We start from the raw sequence: 18,671 nt of genomic DNA on the forward strand, positions 1-18,671 counted from the left end.
AAGTTGCGAACGATAAACCTAAGGCAAAAAAGAAACAGACGGTGGTGATCACATTGAGCTAGCGTGAAAGGCCTCGTGAATAATACTAGGATGGCAATTGGCAATGCCACTACGATGCTGTGCAACACGCTATGTATCGAGAGGAACACCCTGAAACAGGCGACGAGACCAAAACTGACAGCGAAAGCACGGAGGCGAGGCCGGCAGGCCGCAGCTATGCTTACCGCGCCGCGAGCGGTGGCGCCATATTTCCCCTGGTGGCATCGGTGCACAAGGGGGGTCACGCGCGCCCACAGGAAAGCGCCGCCGGTATTCGCAACTTTCACAGGGTGGCGACACCATGCGGCAGCCGTCATAACCCTCGATAAGGGGATGCCCGCGCAGCCTGCCCTTACTCGGCATCGGAGGTGCAGTGCACTGGTGCGTTGTTTTTAGTTGCGGTAGCTTTTTATGGCAGTTTTTCTCAACTCTGTAGTGAACATCAAAGCTCGGACAGGTACTGCGAGTCGTAGTGGCATTCTTTTAACGTATTGTTTCCTCAATATGAGCAAGTAGTACAAGAGCAAGAAAATGTGCTGTGTGCCGCAGTGCACACACCGTGCAGCCGAAGGCGAGGTAAGCCTACACTCGTTTCCTTGTGAGGATTGACTGAAAAAGGAGTGGGCAGTGAAACTGCGAATTGGGAAGCCTGTCACGAAAACCATGATGGTGTGCAGCGCACACTTTGTGCCAGAAGATTTCTTCTGGGGTACAACTGGTAAGTGAATATTTTGTACTTGCGTACGTCTCTTGATTTTTTGGCAGGACACCTTGTTTACTGTGTGGTCAACATCTAAGTTCACTGCCAGCTCTGACAAAACGCCAGATCACGTGCTTTTTTACCAGGCAGAAAAACATATTGGTTGCAGGCAGCCCCTGGTAGAGGGGACGGATAACTTCTGGCTACTTCAAATTTTTTAACATGCATGAAATTATGTCTGCGCGAGCGCTTTCTGTATTTCGCCCCTATCAAAGTGCTCCCGCCGTGACCGGCACCAAATCTGTGAACTTGTGCTCAGCGCTCGAACGGCATTGCTCGGACCTGGGAGAAAAGGTTTTGGTTGCAGCAAAGTAGCTTTATTCAAGAGATAAAAGCAGGGTTTCCGGAGGCTGTGTACTTCGATGCTTGCGGATGCACCAGCCGACTGAGCTCATCCTTTCGAGCGAAATACAGAAATGGGGGAGACATGCACATAATTGCTCTGAGGTATAAATGCATGTAGTGAAGGCCAACAATGCCCCGGAATAATAAAAAAATAGCTCATTTGATTGCTTTGCAGGCATTTACTAGCCATACAGATGTGAGTACGTTTACCAGTATAATTTTTATTATTTACAGCTTTGTGTTACCTTCATCGCGCGTGCGATAAAGCTATGAGGCTGACTAGGAAAATTGTGTTAATTATATGTTAATTATTCACTGTATGCTGCACATTGCAATCACAATCTTGAGAAATATTAGTTATAGTTGTGAACGAATTCCTTGATTTATTGCCCCTAGTTCTGCAGCGTCATTCTGCATGCACCAGAACTGGGTGCACGTATCTCAAGACCTGTTCCACTTAACAGGTTCTGTAGGTTGCATTAGAATTCATTTAATACAGTTTTCAAGACTGGTTACATTGTCTGCATAAAAAATAATTCAGAAGGTAATTGGTTAAATTTTGGGTACTTAGTTGCACAGCCCTGATAATTATACAGTGTTTGCCAAGCCCAAAACGCACTCAGTGATGACAGCATTCATGCGACCGTTGCTGTCATTATTTTTAATAAAGCCGTAAAGATTAAAAATAATCACTGTGTGTGTACTTATCAGAAGTTTGTAAGATAGAATGGCAGCATTTTAGTAGAACTCCTTAAAATGCACTAAAAACTCTAACTTATATGTACTTTCCAACTGAGTATGTATGGCACGCTTGAAGCTAAACAAATTCTTTTGGATTATTTTCTTAAATGCTAGTAAGGGGCAAGTATTTTTTGTCTTTGATTTCAGTGGCTATGAGTCGTAGTTATGCGTTCCTTTTGGTTGTATGAAGAATGTGTGCCTCCTAATAACAGCATGGGAAATATGTGACTAAGACTGTGATCTCATATTGTCAAGCGCCACAAATTTGGAGACCAGCCCGGAGACAAGTGAAGACGGCAGTACCATCACGGTGTCTACCTGTGCGAAGCCTTGATAACAAAGATCCAGCAAGAAACCAGGCATCAGCTGAAAGAGCCTTGCGAGCATTGGCAACAGCAGCAAGTAAGCCACTTTTTACAAAATCTGCAATTAACAAACAGCCATGAACCGGTTATAAAGTGAGATGGTAACTGTTAAAGCCTATGTGCTTACGGCGCTTATTATAGACTAAGTACATGCAAATACCTTTCTAAGGTTTGTGACGAGGTGTTTGTTGGTATTTTCTGGAAAGCGGGCAGCATATTTTTCTGCGCCGCTAATTTTGCACGATATTTGAATCGGACAAACTTTGAAGCCATTGTCATTATTTTCAGGCAAAGAAACTACACTTGATAGTGACGTTTTCTCGGTATGTGTCTTTCAGGACTCCAGTCTGTTGATCCACTTGACGGCCTGGTGGATGATTCAGAAAGTGCAAGTCTAGCCTGTGTAAGTTTTGACTCAAATTCATGTGGTCAAGCATCCAAAGCCCGATTTGGCCTTCTTCATAGCTGGTTACATTAAGCAAATCAGTTCGACACCGAAATGAGTTCAAGGGTGGCTAAAAACTTGCATTCTCACAATGTGTAACTCACTTCTGCATGCCCTGTTATGCGAGATTTACAAGTAATAATGTACATTTTTATTCAAAAACATTTGCAGTGTTTAACTTTGCATTTAGTATTTGTATTCAATGTAGCGATGTTCACGTATTCAATGTCAATGGAGCAAAAGTATAGCATTTTTTGCCTTATTCGTAAAATTTGTCTATCCATTATCTGTTTGTATTATCAGGAAACAGCAGAACATGGAGGTGGAAGCAAGGTCACAGAGAACACGGGGGAACGCTGCTGAGGCTCTTCTTCGCCTTGCTGCCCACCCAAGAGAGTTTGAAGACATGGATAGTGCGGCAATCGACACCCTCCTGCAGTTTAACCAGAGGCAGACTGCATCTATTAATAAGGCTGTGCAGGTTAACCCAGGCACCGTACCCAGCACTTGTAGAACACTCATTGACCTGTTTCACAGTGATGCTTGTGTTAAAGCTTTCACAGGTGTAGAGGATTTGAGGCTTTTTATGGTTATTGCTAATGCTGTGGCTGAAGTTGACGATATGAAAGCTGAAAGGAGTGTATTAGAACGAGTGACAATAGTGCTTGTTCGCCTGAAGACCTCTCTGTCCTTTAGGTGCCCAGCCACATTATTTTCAGTGTCTGAGGTGACAGTACACCGTTATTTTATGGCACAATACGCCCCTTGGCAGCTGTCCTGGAAGCCGCTATCCCATGGCCAAGCCCCCGCAGGGGCGTCTGCGCAAGCAGGCGTTTGGTGAGTTGCGCCACCACGTACCCGAGCACAAGAGGGTTGGACCCTCCCACGTTTAACCGTGCGTGGCTTAGCCGTGTCCGGGGAAAAGGGGATCCTGGGGGTTGAGCCGAAGCCGGGTGTTTGGACCTTTAAGGCCCCTCGGCGGAGGCAACACACCCCTTTGGCCTCTGCTTCACGTAGACGGCACCCCCGGACTGACCCGCCCGGGGGAAACCGGTAGTCGTCTTTTCCTATCTCTCTCTAGCATCATCTTCGTCTTTCCCTTCCACTTTTAATCTGTCCTGTCCTCTCATCTTTTCCATTCACTTCGACTTTTCCTGGCGGCAAGGGTTAACCTGGTGTGGCTGTCCTACCTTGGGTTACCATATTGGGTTATAGCAACGGCATACTGCTGGCGCTGTGCAGAGTTGTCTCTATGTTCTGCCACGTCCCCTTGTTGGGCTCCGCGGTGGGTGGCAGACGCCGTTGCCGAACAAGTAGTTTCTTTCCATGGGATCCCCGAACCCTTTCTCAACCGATCGTGCCTCGAAAAGGGTACGCACCGATGCAACATCAGTATTCTTGCCCAAAAACAACGAACGTTTCCCGAAATTCCACATCCTCCACTGCGAACAATCTACAAAAGCTAGAACAATTTTACCATTTCTTGTGGCCAAGTGCCTAAGAGAGACCATTGGAACTGGTTATAAGGTAACAAAGATGGCAAGTGGAGATTTGCTCCTGGAACTAAAAGACAAGGAACAATACAACAGACTAGCACACCTCGTAGCCTTTGGTAATATCCCTGTTTCTGTGAGCGCGCATCGAACTATGAACACAGTCAAAGGCGTAGTATCAGATGAAGACTTAATGGCATTGAATGAAGAAGAACTCCTGGATGGATGGAAGGACCAAGGCGTAATCCATGTTCAGCGCATCACAATCAGAAGGAATGACAACGAAATCCCAACAAAGCATTTAATACTCACTTTCAGTTCAACTACTTTACCCGAGACTCTTGAAACCGGCTACATAAAACTTCATGTTCGACCATACATTCCGAACCCGCGACGTTGCTTCAAATGTCAAAGATTTGGTCACGCATCCCAAAGCTGCCGAGGGCAGCTTATGTGCGCAAAGTGCGGCACAACTGGTCACTCTTCTGACGATTGCAATAATGACGAGGTACATTGTGCGAACTGCGACGGCAGTCACCCGGCATACTCCAGAGCTTGTCCAGCCTGGAAGAAAGAAAAAGAAATAATTACTGTAAAAGTGAAGGAGAATGTCACATTCCGCGAAGCACGTCAACGTATCTCCTCGTTGTTCTTGCTCAAAACATCTTTCGCCGAAGTGGTGCAACGGGGGGCGGCACCACAACGGCCTCTGGCGGTAGCCCGGACCACGCCTAGCGTGCCGAGGCTAACGCCACCCGCCCCTAAGGTGGGAGCAGCCAACGCTGCCCTGCCATCTCTCAAAGTGTCCACACCAGTGGCCTCTACAAGCTCCGGCAGCAGCCAGGCCACTGCAGAGGCCACAGGGGTCCTGTCGACCTCCGGTACGGTGGGGACGAAGACTTCGTCGCTCGAGACGAAGTCTACGCGACGCACACATCGCTCTTTGGAGCGGGTGTCCAGTGCCTCACAAGAGGCTATGGACACCAGTCCAAGCCAAACGGCGCAGGTAGCGTCGAAGGAGCGGCGAGGTTCTCTCGACCGCTCCAAAAAAGACAAAACACCGATTACAGGGCCTGACAAAGGCCTTGTAAAGTAAAGTCACTCTCCTCCCTTTTCAGACACACAGCGCCTTTTATTTCATCTATCATGAACACAATAATGCAGTGGAATGTTAGAGGACTAATCCACAACCTAGACGACATCCAAGAACTTATCAATAAATTCAATCCAAAGGTGCTGTGTGTTCAAGAAACACACCTAAACTCCAGAAACACCAACTTCCTACGTCAGAATATTATTTTCCGAAGAGATCGCGAGGACTCTGCCGCATCTTCTGGTGGTGTGGCCATCATACTCGACAGAAGTGTAGCCTGTCAGCAACTTCCACTCAATACGGCACTTGAGGCGGTAGCCGTTCGTGCTGTACTTCTGGGTAAACTCGTCACCATTTGCTCGCTCTACATACCCCCACATTATCCTTTACACAAGCATGAATTTCAGTCATTTATAGATGAATTACCAGAACCTTACCTCGTTCTTGGCGATTTGAATGCACACAGCAGCTTGTGGGGCGACACCCGTATCGATGCGCGAGGACGCCTAATCGAACAATTTCTTTTCTCCTCTGGTGCGTGTCTCCTGAATAAAAAGGAACCCACCTACTACAATCTCGCAAACAAAACTTTTTCTTCCATTGATCTCAGTGTAGCTTCCCCGTCTATATTTCCTGAACTCAAATGGGAAGTGATAAAAAATCCTTACGGGAGTGACCACTTCCCCATACTGCTGAGATCACCACTACAAAACGAACCTCCACCACAAGCTCCCCGGTGGAACTTGGATACGGCAGATTGGGAGAAATTCAAGAGTCTTACAAGTGGTATCTCGTGGCCTGACATATCTTTGCTGGGAATTGATGCTGCGGTTGAGTATCTTTCATCTTTCATAATCAATGCTGCTTCTGAATGTGTACCAGAAATGAGTGGTGCGACCTGCAAACGCCGTGTCCCATGGTGGAACGAGGAATGTCGGAACGCTCGTAGGAAACAAAACAAAGCGTGGGGGTTGCTACGCGATTCCCCAACTGCGGAGAATCTTGTCAATTTTAAGAAAATAAAATCGGAGGGCAGGAGAACGCGCCGACAAGCCAGGAGAGAGAGTTGGGAGAAGTTTTTATCAGGTATCAACTCATATACAGAAGAGGGCAGAGTCTGGAAAAAAGTTAACAAGATAAAAGGGCTACAAACTTTTTCAATCCCGTTGGTAAGCACACAAGGCCACAGTCTGGAAGACCAAGCTAACTGTCTGGGAGCACATTTTGAACATGTGGCCAGCTCATCCCATTATTCACAAACATTTAAAAGGCACAAGGCTACAATAGAAAAACAGAAACTAGAAAGAAAAGGTACTGGAAACGAGGCATACAACCAGCCATTCTGCATTGCTGAGCTGTATGCATCACTTAGTTGTTGCAACAAGTCTGCGCCAGGCTCTGACCGCATAGCTTATCAAATGCTGAAGCACCTTCCTCATGAAACAAAGAAAACTCTCCTCTCCCTATACAATGCTATATGGACCTCCGGCAAGATCCCCTCTGCCTGGAAAGAGGCCATTGTCATTCCTATACTGAAGGAGGGCAAGGACCCATCGTCTGCTTCGAGTTACCGCCCTATAGCACTAACAAGCTGCCTGTGCAAACTGTTCGAAAAAATGATTAACCGTCGACTGATACATTTTCTTGAATCAAACAAATTGCTTGACCCGTACCAATGCGGGTTTCGAGAAGGTCGATCCACCGCCGACCATTTGATACGTATTGAGACGCAAATTCGTGAAGCTTTCGTCCATAAACAATTCTTTCTCTCTGTATTCCTTGATATAGAAAAAGCCTACGATACCACGTGGCGGTTTGGAATACTTAGAGACCTCTCACACGTTGGTATACGCGGTAACATGTTAAATGTCATAGAAAGTTATTTATCTAATCGCACTTTCCGTGTTCGTGTGGGAAATGCTGTATCAAGACCTTTTGTGCAGGAAACTGGAGTACCACAGGGTGGGGTGCTCAGTTGCACTCTCTTTATCGTAAAAATGAGTTCTTTGCGTCTGTATATCCCAAGAAACATGTTTTATTCTGCATACGTCGATGATGTACAGATAGGTTTCGCCTCGTGCAACCTCGCAGTCTGTGAGCGGCAGATTCAGCTTGGTCTGAACAAGGTGTCTAAGTGGGCAGACGAGAATGGATTTAGCCTTAACCCACAAAAGACCACCTGCGTCCTGTTCTCCAGAAAGAGGGGTCTGCACCCCGATCCTGACATTGAGTTGCAGGGAGAACGCGTGCACGTAAAAACAGAACATAAATTTTTAGGCACGATTCTAGATACGAAGCTTACATTTGTGGCACACATACGGTATCTAAGAAACAAGTGTATGAAAACAATGAATATTCTAAAAGTGTTGTCACGCACCGCTTGGGGTAGTGACACACAGTGTCTTTTAAATTTGTACAAGAGCCTCATACTTACAAGATTAGATTACGGCGCCATAGTGTATCATTCCGCCACGCCAAGCGCCCTAAGGATGCTGGAACCTGTACACCATCTAGGCATCCGCCTAGCCACTGGTGCCTTCAGGACAAGTCCTGTGGCAAGTCTGTATGTAGAGGCGGACATGTGGTCGCTTGATATGCAACGTTCATCCTTAAGCCTCACCTATTTCCTGAAAGTAAATTCAAACCCGGAACACCCGTCCTTCTCAACCGTACATGATATGACCAGTTCCACACTCTTTAATAACCGGCCGAAAGCAAGAGAACCCTTTTCACTACGTGTAAGAAAAATTAGTGAAGAAATGGACATCCCACTACTTGAAAATACTCTGATGGCCCCAGCAAAGCCAGTGCCGCCGTGGCAGTGGCAACTCATAGAGTGTGATACTTCGTTTGTAGAGGTCACAAAAGATGCTCCAGAGGCACATATCCGGATGCATTTTCTGGAAATCCAGTTCAAGTACTCGTCCTGCACTCAGTTTTACACTGACGCTTCCAAGTCACATGCAGGGGTATCTTATGCAGTAGTCGGCCCATCGTTCTCCGAGTCCGATGTACTGCTCCCGGAAACAAGCATTTTTACGGCTGAGGCATATGCACTTTTATCGGCTTTGAAGAGTATAGGTAAATCGAAACTCAAAAGATCAATAATATTTACAGACTCCCTAAGCGTTGTAAAAGCTATCATGACTCTACATAGACACAAAAACCCTGTACTTATTGAACTGTATTCTGCTCTGTGCAAGGCATACCTGTCTAACCAGCATATTATTATATGCTGGGTGCCTGGCCATAGAGGCATCGAGGGCAATGTTCTGGCTGATCAAATGGCCACATCAACTACATCGCGAGCCCTTAACCCTACCGCTTCTATCGCTGCCACAGATCTCAAGCCCTACTTGAGAAAGAAACTTCGAAGCCACTGGCAGCGCTTGTGGGATGCCGAAACGAACAATAAGCTCCACTTAGTTAAGCCACAAATTGGCGCGTGGCATCCTGTTACGAAAATACGAAGAACTAATGTCCTATTCTCTCGTCTGAGAATAGGACATACCTATGGCACCCACAATTTTCTCTTAATTGGAAATGACCCGCCAATCTGTGGTAGATGTGGAGAGAGGCTTACCGTGCTACACGTGCTCGTGGAGTGCGGGGAAGCCGAAAGAGAGAGAAAACAACACTTCCCTTTAGCGTACCAGTACCGTCTCCCTCTCCACCCTGCTATGTTTCTTGGCGACGAACCTCTGTTTAGCACTAAAGCTGTTCTGGATTTTCTGAGCGATGTTGTACTGCATGTTATTTGCCCAATAGTTTCGTAGCGCGTCCTCTCTTCGGAGGAAGTCGCCGCGACAGTAGTTTTGCATAGCACGCGCCTCCAGGCCCTTACGTTTTCACAGGGTCTGTCAAGGCAGTAGTGCTTTTTAAAAAGATTTATCTGTGATATATTTTCGCCTATCGTCATTATCTTGCAATCTGTTCTTTCGTGATCATAGTGCACCTCATTAGCCATTGCCATAATTTTATTACATATACATTTTACGCATTTTACAGCGATTGTTTTAGGCCCTTTTACAGCCACTACACATCTACCTTTCGCAATTCATTGCTCCATTGTCAACTCATGAACACTGGCCTGGCGCTCTTTGGCCATATCTGGCCCTTGCGCCATTAAACACCATACATCATCATCCCATGGCCAAGCAAGGCAGAAGTGCAACAGAATCAGCCTCAGTGCTTTGTAATGTACAGGGATGTCAGAATCGTGCTTGACTGCACAGAAGTTGAGGTGGAAAAATCTCATTGTAGTGGGAATATGTAAGAATTTGACATGGACGCACAAAGGCGTTCCCACAGTTAAAGTTTTGGTTGGTGCCCCAGGTGCACTAGTCACATTTTTGAATGACTGTTTTGGAGGCAGTGCCTCTGATAAAGCGTGTGGGGATGATTCAAATATATTGGGTAGACTAGAGCCTTTCAAGGATGACGTCATGGTGGACAAAGGGTTCAATATTGACAGTACATGTGCAAGCTTGGGGATTGGTGTTGTGCAGCCTCCATTTCTGCGGAAGCAGGCACAGTTTTCACAGGAAGATGCAGCCAAAACCCTGCAAGTTGCCCAGGCATGTGTACATGTAGAAAGGGCGATTCAATGCTTGAAACTGTTTAGAATACTAAAGGGCATTGCCCTGGGAGATGTTGGCCGTTGTTGATGAGGCAATGATTATCATAGCCAGCATTGTTAATCTGTCCGCACCTGTGCTCGCAGACAGATTTTAAGATGTTTTTGACTCATGTGTGCATACAGACAGTGGTGTGTATATAGGGTTAGGTTGAACAATTTCAGCCAGTTGCTCACCTTTGAACAATAAACACAGGAAATCTTTCGTTGAATGTGTGTGTGTAAGTGACCACATGTACAATGCCTATATACCAGGTGTTGAAAATTAAGCTTTACGGAATTTTAAAAAATCGCCTGTGGCAGGTAGCCTAATTCTTAACGTTGAGTTGAATAACCCAATTCAATGAGGCGGACATTAGTAGCACAAGAAATCGAAACACATATTCAACTAATTAACTTCTCAGTTAATAACTTTATGACACATATTGCAATTTCCAAATCGTAGCCGGTGAGCTTGTCAGGCTTATCCACTTGTATTGAATTTCCCGAATGACACCAGTTTGGAGATATGCACCAGCAAACTCGCCGTAAAAATGCACTGTTGTACTGTTACTTTTTTAACAATGTGCTGTTTTATACATTGAAATACGAAAGTCTCAGGAGGTTAACTTCGCTTACAAATAAGTAGAGTTGGAGTGTGTGTTTTGGATGTTTGTTTCATTGATGACCAGACTGTAGACATTCTTGCATGTATATTTCTCATGCAGTCTCCTATCTGACATACTTGACAAGCTCTGGCAAGTAATGTTCAAAATAAACATACTGCAATCGCCGGATCAAGCTGTCAATAAATGACGTACACCTCCTCACAACTATTATCAAAGATTCCACCTCACTGTACACAATAAGGTGGGCTTTTTCCAAGTCCAAAACAAATAGTCCCAATTGCACTTGTGTGTAGTCGCAATGTGTCGGTCTCAAGGTATAATTTTCGCCTTGGGACAAATTGTACGGCACTTTCTTCTGCTTTACAAGGTCGGAAATTCTTTCCGTTTTGCCACGTGTTGGACTTTTAATTTCCAGCAAGACAGCTGGCTTTCCATCTCTGAAAACAATTCCATCTGGGCTGAAGCCAAGCCATGGAACCATAGGGTTTACAACAAGGCCCACTGTCGACACTGCATCACCAGTGTTCAATGCCTATTCTTCAAGAGCTGGCTTCTCGCAAGCCTTGCCATATCTCATGGCGTCGTTTCCTGCAAAGTTCTGCGTGAGCAGTTTCACAATTTTGTCTTGCCAGCTGCGTGCTGGTGATGGCACAAATCTGTACAACGTATGGCACTTGCTACCTGTAATTCGGAGCATGCGCTCCCTTTGCCACTGCGTACTGTTTTGCCCAACTGTCTGAGCACAAGTTCTTGCTGCCTGTGCCGAGTTCACAGCCACCATGTCCCCGTAAAACTTTGAGAGATCACAGCTCAAATGCTTCATAAGAGCTCTGCAAATTTTTAACCTGTTCCAGTCTGTAAACACAACTTCGTGGAACTGCAGTTCCTTGAACTTCTGCATGTGTCGGCTGGAAAAGATGTGCTGCAGTATCAGGTCCGGTTCACAGCCCGTGTTTTCACAGCATAGGTTCACAGCACTTTCTTCAATGCTTGCACTTTCAAGGCAGCGGCCCGCCACATGCCTTGCTAGGGCGCTTTGTGGCGCAGCAGCAATAAGCTGCTGTCGGATTGCATAGAGTTTCTGCGTGTCCAACCGGATCCTTGATGAAGACTGCACATGACACAAGTCCTTGATTTTTCTGCCCTTGTAAATGTTCTTCCCTTTTAGTTTGCCCCATGCTTGCTTCACATCGGTGGAAGTGAGCAGGTCCAGGTTCTGGATGCCGGTTCTGCAGCAATGAACAAAATGTATTACATGTAAATAAAGCATTTGCAATCGCAAGCTGAGAGTCCTGTAGAAGAGTAGCATATTCATACACAGACAAGAAACAGTCCGTCAACCTGTGTTTGATTGTACATTCAAACTTAACTGCAAATTGTGGACATATATGCGAAAGAAACCACTTTATAAATAAAATGCTGCTCTTTGATTACGAATCACCTTTGTGCATGCTTACCTGTTTGTAAAAAGTAGCATTGCAATCATGTGCTTGCACCGAACAGAGTTCCCTGCTTTGCACGAGCAGTGGCCCTGCAAGAGAAAAAACAATGTACTCACTGCATTTCAGGACATTCACTTTTTATGTCATCTGAATAAATGTGATATCATCGTGCCATTCGTCCTTAACGGCCTTGCGCATCTGCACGACCACAAAAAAAATTAAGCACCTTTGCGGCGTGGGCACGCTAATTGAGTTTAACAGAACCAGTTCATCGGGGGATGACCATGTTACCCACGTGAAAAAGTTTTTACTTCCAGCTGGATTATGGAACCGGAAATTTCATCCAGCTGGATACTTTTCTAGCTGGGAAGGCAGCTGGAAAAAATCCAGCTGGAGACTTTTCTAGCTGGGAAGGCAGCTGGAAAAAATCCAGCTGGAGAAAATTTCCGGTTCCATAATCCAGCTGGAATGACTCCCAACTGGAATGTCTCCCAGCTGGATCCAGCTGCAAGAACTGCTAGCTGGAATTTGGCTGGAAGAGGTTCTAGCTAGATCCACAGTCCGTGGTGGTACACAGCACCGGTCACCGCAGTTGAAAAATAGGCCCTTTTTTTGCCTCTAGAGAAAGTGATCCTAGCTTTAATGCTGCGGTCCCCTAGATTTACCGCGGACAACAGATGACACCAGCTACTTTCAACTTGCTGGAACCTAGAAAAAAATGCACTGCGGCACGTGGTTTTCACCAGTAGCTCATGTGCAAATAAAGAAACGACTGTGGTGTAAGATCTAATATGTATTTAACTCAAACATATCACGTCACATAGGTGCAGCTTTGCAATGTCAATTCATGCGCAGCTTCTTCTTGCAGTCTTGAATTTTTTCTGATAAAGTGCGCATGACGTTGTGGTGGGCCAGCGTGGTATCCACATTATTCACACTGCCCCAGTGGGCCAGGCATCCTGCAGGAAAATATATTGAAAAAATTTTGAAAAGCATAAAATGCATTCAAAGTATAGCACAATATCGTGACGAAAAAAAGACTAACCGTAAATAACCTCCACTTTTTTCGGCGTGAGCTGTTTGGATGGCTCCAGCCCACTGTTGGCTTTTGTGGGTGCCAACCGACCGCTCACACTTCTCTGCGCAAGCGTGTGGAAACCCCACACAACTTGAGCAGCATCTCTAACCAATATTGTGGCTTTCTTATTTTTGAACAGCTTAGCTGCTTGCTCCTGTGAGATAAAAATGTTCCTGGATAGATGGAACTGAAAGAAGAGAAATGTATGGACAAAGAAAACCTCATTTTAAGTGGTAAAAGAGCCTGTGCATGCCAACTTAAGCTCAAGTTTTGTTTCACTCCCACACTTAAAAGAAATGCATAGGAAAACAGTTTTATGAGATGCGTGCACTTACCAGCCCACCATCACACAAGGAAAATTCAGGCACCGTCTGCTGAGCCGCTTGGTTTGCTGAAATGTTGAAAAGTACCATTCACAAAACATTAGTATATTGAATTGTGTATATTCATTTTATCACTGTAACAAATGTTCACATCCTGAAGTTCTTACAGCAAGCAGCCTCTTCGACTGTTTTTTTGGTGCAGTTGTTTTCTGGTACTGCCGATGGTGGTGTAGCTGTGGCCACTTGCACACTGTCCCCTGCACGATTTTTCTTACTTGCAAAACACTCACTTACAGGTTTAGGGAGAGCAATGACAGAGCACACAAAACCAACATGTACACAAGCTCAAGTTACAAAATGTAAATATTTGGCTTGTTACCACAGGGTTTCTTCTTGCACTTAGCACTTTCAGGTGCTGGCTCTGATGCAGGTGCTGGCTCTGATGAAGCTTCTGGCAACTCCTCCGCTGCCAGGTTGCTTCGGAGATTAATGCCTGCAAGAACGACTGATTAATGCAACTGCAAATTTCCACATGACCAGAGATATGAACTGTTCTTCAGACTTCTTCCTCAGTGTAAATGAAAGCAAGAAGTTTTCTGGCCTTAGAATAAAACTTCTCATGACGTATGGGAGGGATGTCAGAACCATGCTCAATATGCCAAAAAAGGTAATGATCATGAAAACATGCAAGGGAAGGCAAACTGTTGTCAAATGAGACATAACTTTTGCACGATGTACACAAACCTTATTCAACATGAACATTGTCAGATACAAGTGACCTGAAACTCCTTCGCTTTTCACATATTGAATATGGATAAAATCAGCCTATTAATTTTCACACAAATAACTGATTAGGTGAAGCAGCATAGCAGTCATCACCACAATGCTTACAGCTAGTCTTAAAAATATGTTTGCCATTCCATTTGCAGAAATATACAGTGAGCTTACCATTTCCACACCGACAGGGCTGGCTCAAATTTTCCAGTGTCCGCTGAACTGGGGAAAAGTAGAAAAGTAACTTGTCAGCCAAGTTAATATATATTATTACCATCTCAAAAAATATTTGGTAATTTGATCAACTTACACAAAGCCATCTGTTTCTCCACTTTCTTTTGTAGGAAGTCTATATTCCTTTTCAAGGAGGCTGAATGCTGACATTCCAGCTTATATCTACTTTTCCAAAACTTAGCCTCCTTCTCAGAATTTCTCAGTTCTGATAACGCGATGACACTGTCGTCGTCGTCACTGGAGTCCGAGCATTCCTCTGAGGTCTTAATCCTCTTTCTCTGCATAAACAAGTTGCAAGTAAAATTAAAACATGTCATGTGTGCACAGCTAGTCATTAAATAGAAGACAGCTTTCATTAACTGCTGGGAGACTAGCCTTGTACTTCGAGGTGCTTTTCTAGCCTTAAAGACAACAGTTGCCCTAAATTCCCACATGAAGGTGGCTTTGAACATCAATTTCTTTATCTAATTACTACTCCACTGATTAAATGGCAGCACGTCTGATTTGGCTGTAGCCCAGGCTAGTGCACATTTCAGAAACTTTCGAGGGCTTATTTTAGTGCATGCAGAAGATAGCAGGCTGCATTATATTTATGAAAATCTATAGACTAAGGGCAATGTAAACTAAAGCCAGTTCATCTATTTCAGTAATTGTGACATCAGCCAGCACTGAGGCAAATGAGGCTTGATTCAACGCGAAATATCTGAAGCCATTTTGCACATCTCGCTTACCCTTGGAGCTGCTTGAGTTTTGCCAGCAGCTGCAGCATTATTAACCAGTGCATGTTTGGTGTGCTGCTCGAGAACTGCTGCAAGCTGTTGCTTTTTCGTGCACAGCTGATTTTGTATCTTTTTCCTGGACTCCTGCAAGAGACAACTTTAATGTAGAACCCAGTTATGCTGTCTACCACAAGCGTTAATTTAACGAAATTGAACAGTCGCTTGAATTTATCTAAAAAAATACATAACTTTTACATGTTTTCTCCCAACCATTTTGATATTGTAACAGGTCTCCATCAAATTTTATGCATCTGCCAATGCTAAGCATGCATGGGCAATACCCATATAGAAGCAACTGAACTGTTTTGTTTAGCAGGTTGCGTAGTGACCCCCTGGGTTTCATTTTGACATTTCACCAGAATCTCACAACAAATGCACCAATTTCAGGAATTCTGGGAAGTTTGATAAACCCAAGTTACTCAGGCAGTAAACAGCCAGAGTTGAAAATCGCTTTTGGTACAATGTAGCTTACACAAGCAGTCAGTAAAGGTCATGCAGCCCCAGTGGCAGTAGTTGACAAAGCAAAGGCTCTTTTCAGATGTTTACCTGCATCGCAGTTTTTTTGCTTGTTCGAGCATCATCATCTTTGCCTACATCCTCCAAATCAGATGCATGGATTGGAGGGACAGGTGTTCTCTTGTCCATCTGCTTCAGTTCTTCTTTCGTTTCTGCCAAAAAGTTCATCCAGCAGTGTGTCAATATTAGTAATAAGTAAGCACAATTTTTCGATACAAAAAAAAAAAAAACCTAAGCTTGTGAGTGCACTGTTGACAAATGCACTGTACAGCCCAGATTTTTCCTGTCGCAGTATTACGCAATATTACATGAGTATTACACTGTCGCAATTAGGCGCATGTTTGTGTATTTTAACACACTCTGGAGATCTGATAATGCGAGTTTGTCCGTCACAGCTGCGGTGCGTTCACAGATATTGCAGTTAAATACGCGCTCCAACGGACTTAAAATAGCTGTCATAACGGAAATCGCTTCAAGACGAAAAATTGAAGCAGCGTGCATTCTTTGTCATATCAGCTGCATATAATTGCTACAACGCAATTATATCTTTCAGGTCTACAATAATAAAAATTAAAAAAAAAACACGATAACTGAGATCACGCACGTGATTGATTTTGATTCGCAATGAAAATTCTAGCTGCTGAATGAAGAAGCGCACAAGATCACATACATGCGAGAAATCCCTGTGTACGTTCGAAATGACCGATCGGCATGATGACAACTAAAGAACACGGTTCACGATCGAGGGCGATTTCACCTTGCGACAACTTTCTGTGGCAGCACGACCAAGGCTATAAGCTTCGGCTCCGTAGCCTTAGCCCTGCTGCCACAGAAAGTTGTCGCCAGGTACACATTAATCGACTGGGCAGCCGACATGCATGGCGAATCACCGCTTATGTTTTAAGTAGCCAAGCCAGCCGTTCGCGCATACGATCAACGTGATTCCGAACCCACCATCGACGTTCAGAAAACAGCAATAATAACGCATTCGCATTTCACGAATATAATCACGAAACCGCAAGGCAAACTTAAAATTAACACTCACCTGCCAGCTTAAGAATCTGGACAACATATTCGCCGCTGTCCTCCTCGTCGTTGGGGTCGCACCAGTTGGCACTGTACGTCACTTTGTTGTCAAAGTCCAACAAGTGGAGTGGGTAAAAGTCATGTATGTCTTTGACGGGTATTATGTATCTTTTCGTCTTGTCAATCTCATTGACAAAGCGCACCAGCGCAAACATCTTTTAAGAATACCAGCCGTAGCCTGCGATATGATACGGAATATCCTGGTAGGGCCAGTCGGGCTTGACATACAATAAAGACCAACTTTGTCACATTTGCTTGCATGCACGTGCTAAATAACAGACAACACACTTGCGATGGTGATGGCGATTAGGCCTACGCCTTGCAACGAGCGGGCGGGCGCGGCCAGACACGGCTACCTCAATGCTAACGCGCTAGCAAAAAAAAAAACAGTTCTTGAGCAAATAAAACTTTAAAAAACGCAGTAGAAAAGAATAACTACTTTTTGTATAAAAATGCAGCAATAAAGTGAGAAATAGGTGGTGATTAAAGTCACATCCCGAGTCTCGGAAGAAGTTGGTAGATCTCAGAGGCTGTCCTTTCGCTACCTGAACGCACCGAAAACACAGCTACTGTCGCCTTGGTTGAGCATACATGGAACCTCCTTCTTTGTGCACCATGTACATCAGTACACTAAAATATAAAAAAAGAAATAGTCTTGCGAGCGCGGTTAGTATTACTCTACTATCACGATGAGTATCCACCCAGATATCCATTACGCAGCCATTGGGCTGTCGAAGCCATAGCCAGAGGCTGATCGCTGAATGCGTGGTTAAAGGTGGTTCTTTATTCTATGCGTGGTTGTAACGTGGTCGTAGACGTAGTTGCGCGAACTTTGGTATGCGATGGTTCCACTCAAAAGGCGGAAACTCTACCTCGACCCTGGGTCAAGTGGCTGCGTGCCAAAGTCAACGAAATGGCGCCTGGTGACTTCGTGCGAACGTCTCCCAGCGACAGCTGCAATATCGTCGGCTCCACAAGACTCGCCATGTGACGACCCATGTTCATCTGAGTCTTCGTCTCCTGAACACAATTACGTATGTTCAGACGCGTCTTCATCTCCAGAGGCAAGCTGTGATGAAGACTACTATGATGACCAAAGCCAGCCTTCGCCAATTGTGCCAGATGAAACAGCGACTCCCACGACATCGCCGCAACCATCTGACGAGCAAGGTGATCCGCAAGAAAATCATTCAGGGAACACAACTGCCGGAATGAGCCACTTTTTCGATGCCGAGGACCTAGGCGAACTGTTTATCGAAGGAGGAACGCTGACGCGCGGTGACGCGTTCATGTTGTTGTTGGACGTAGCTATTAAGCACGGGCTGTCGTGGACAGCGATTGAAAGTATTCAAAGATTGCTTAACAAGCTCTTGGAAAAAAAAGCATTCCCCGAAAGCAAATACCTCTTTAAGAAATTTTGTGGCCTAGACATGAACGACATCGTGTTCCACTTTTACTGCACAGACTGCATGGCACTGCTGGTCGAGACAAGAACTCTAGAAGAACGCAAAGAACTGAAAGTGCAGTGCTCTGTGTGCCAGAAAGAATACGTGGGTAGCGACCTTGTGCGCGGCGGCAGCTTCTTCGTGAGTCTTCCTCTAGAGAAACAGCTGTCGTCACTATTGTCAAGCAAGACAACCAGCAATGCAGTCATGAACACCTTGGAACGTGCTCCTGGCAACACTATGCACGACATTACTGACAGCCAGCACTACCATGCTACACGCACTGAAGTGGGGATGGCCGAGCATGACCTGACGCTCACTCTGAACTCGGATGGAAGTCCTATATTCAAGTCCTCGAAGTACAGTATTTGGCCTGTACAGGTGACCATCAATGAGTTGCCTCCATTGCTCAGATGGAAGAATGTTGTGATGCCATCACTATGGTATGGGAAGGAGCACCCCAACATGA

At 45.1% G+C, this 18,671-nt stretch overlaps 2 long non-coding RNA genes across 2 annotated transcripts; one reads left to right on the forward strand and one right to left on the reverse strand.

Annotated features, from left to right (window-relative positions):
• Nucleotides 1-2,180: 2,180 nt before the first annotated feature.
• On the forward strand, nucleotides 2,181-4,013 carry LOC125943893 (uncharacterized). Its single transcript, XR_007465967.1, has 3 exons — nucleotides 2,181-2,287; nucleotides 2,589-2,653; nucleotides 2,999-4,013. It is a non-coding gene; the product is annotated as an uncharacterized LOC125943893 (long non-coding RNA).
• An 8,251-nt stretch (nucleotides 4,014-12,264) lies between these two features.
• LOC125943889 (uncharacterized) lies at nucleotides 12,265-13,741 on the reverse strand. Its single transcript, XR_007465964.1, has 4 exons — nucleotides 13,536-13,741; nucleotides 13,381-13,436; nucleotides 13,013-13,232; nucleotides 12,265-12,926 (listed from the first exon to the last, which is right to left on the reverse strand). It is a non-coding gene; the product is annotated as an uncharacterized LOC125943889 (long non-coding RNA).
• Nucleotides 13,742-18,671: the final 4,930 nt, after the last annotated feature.

This window comes from Dermacentor silvarum, chromosome 3 (assembly GCF_013339745.2).
Source record: "Dermacentor silvarum isolate Dsil-2018 chromosome 3, BIME_Dsil_1.4, whole genome shotgun sequence".
Lineage (NCBI taxonomy): Eukaryota > Metazoa > Arthropoda > Arachnida > Ixodida > Ixodidae > Dermacentor > Dermacentor silvarum.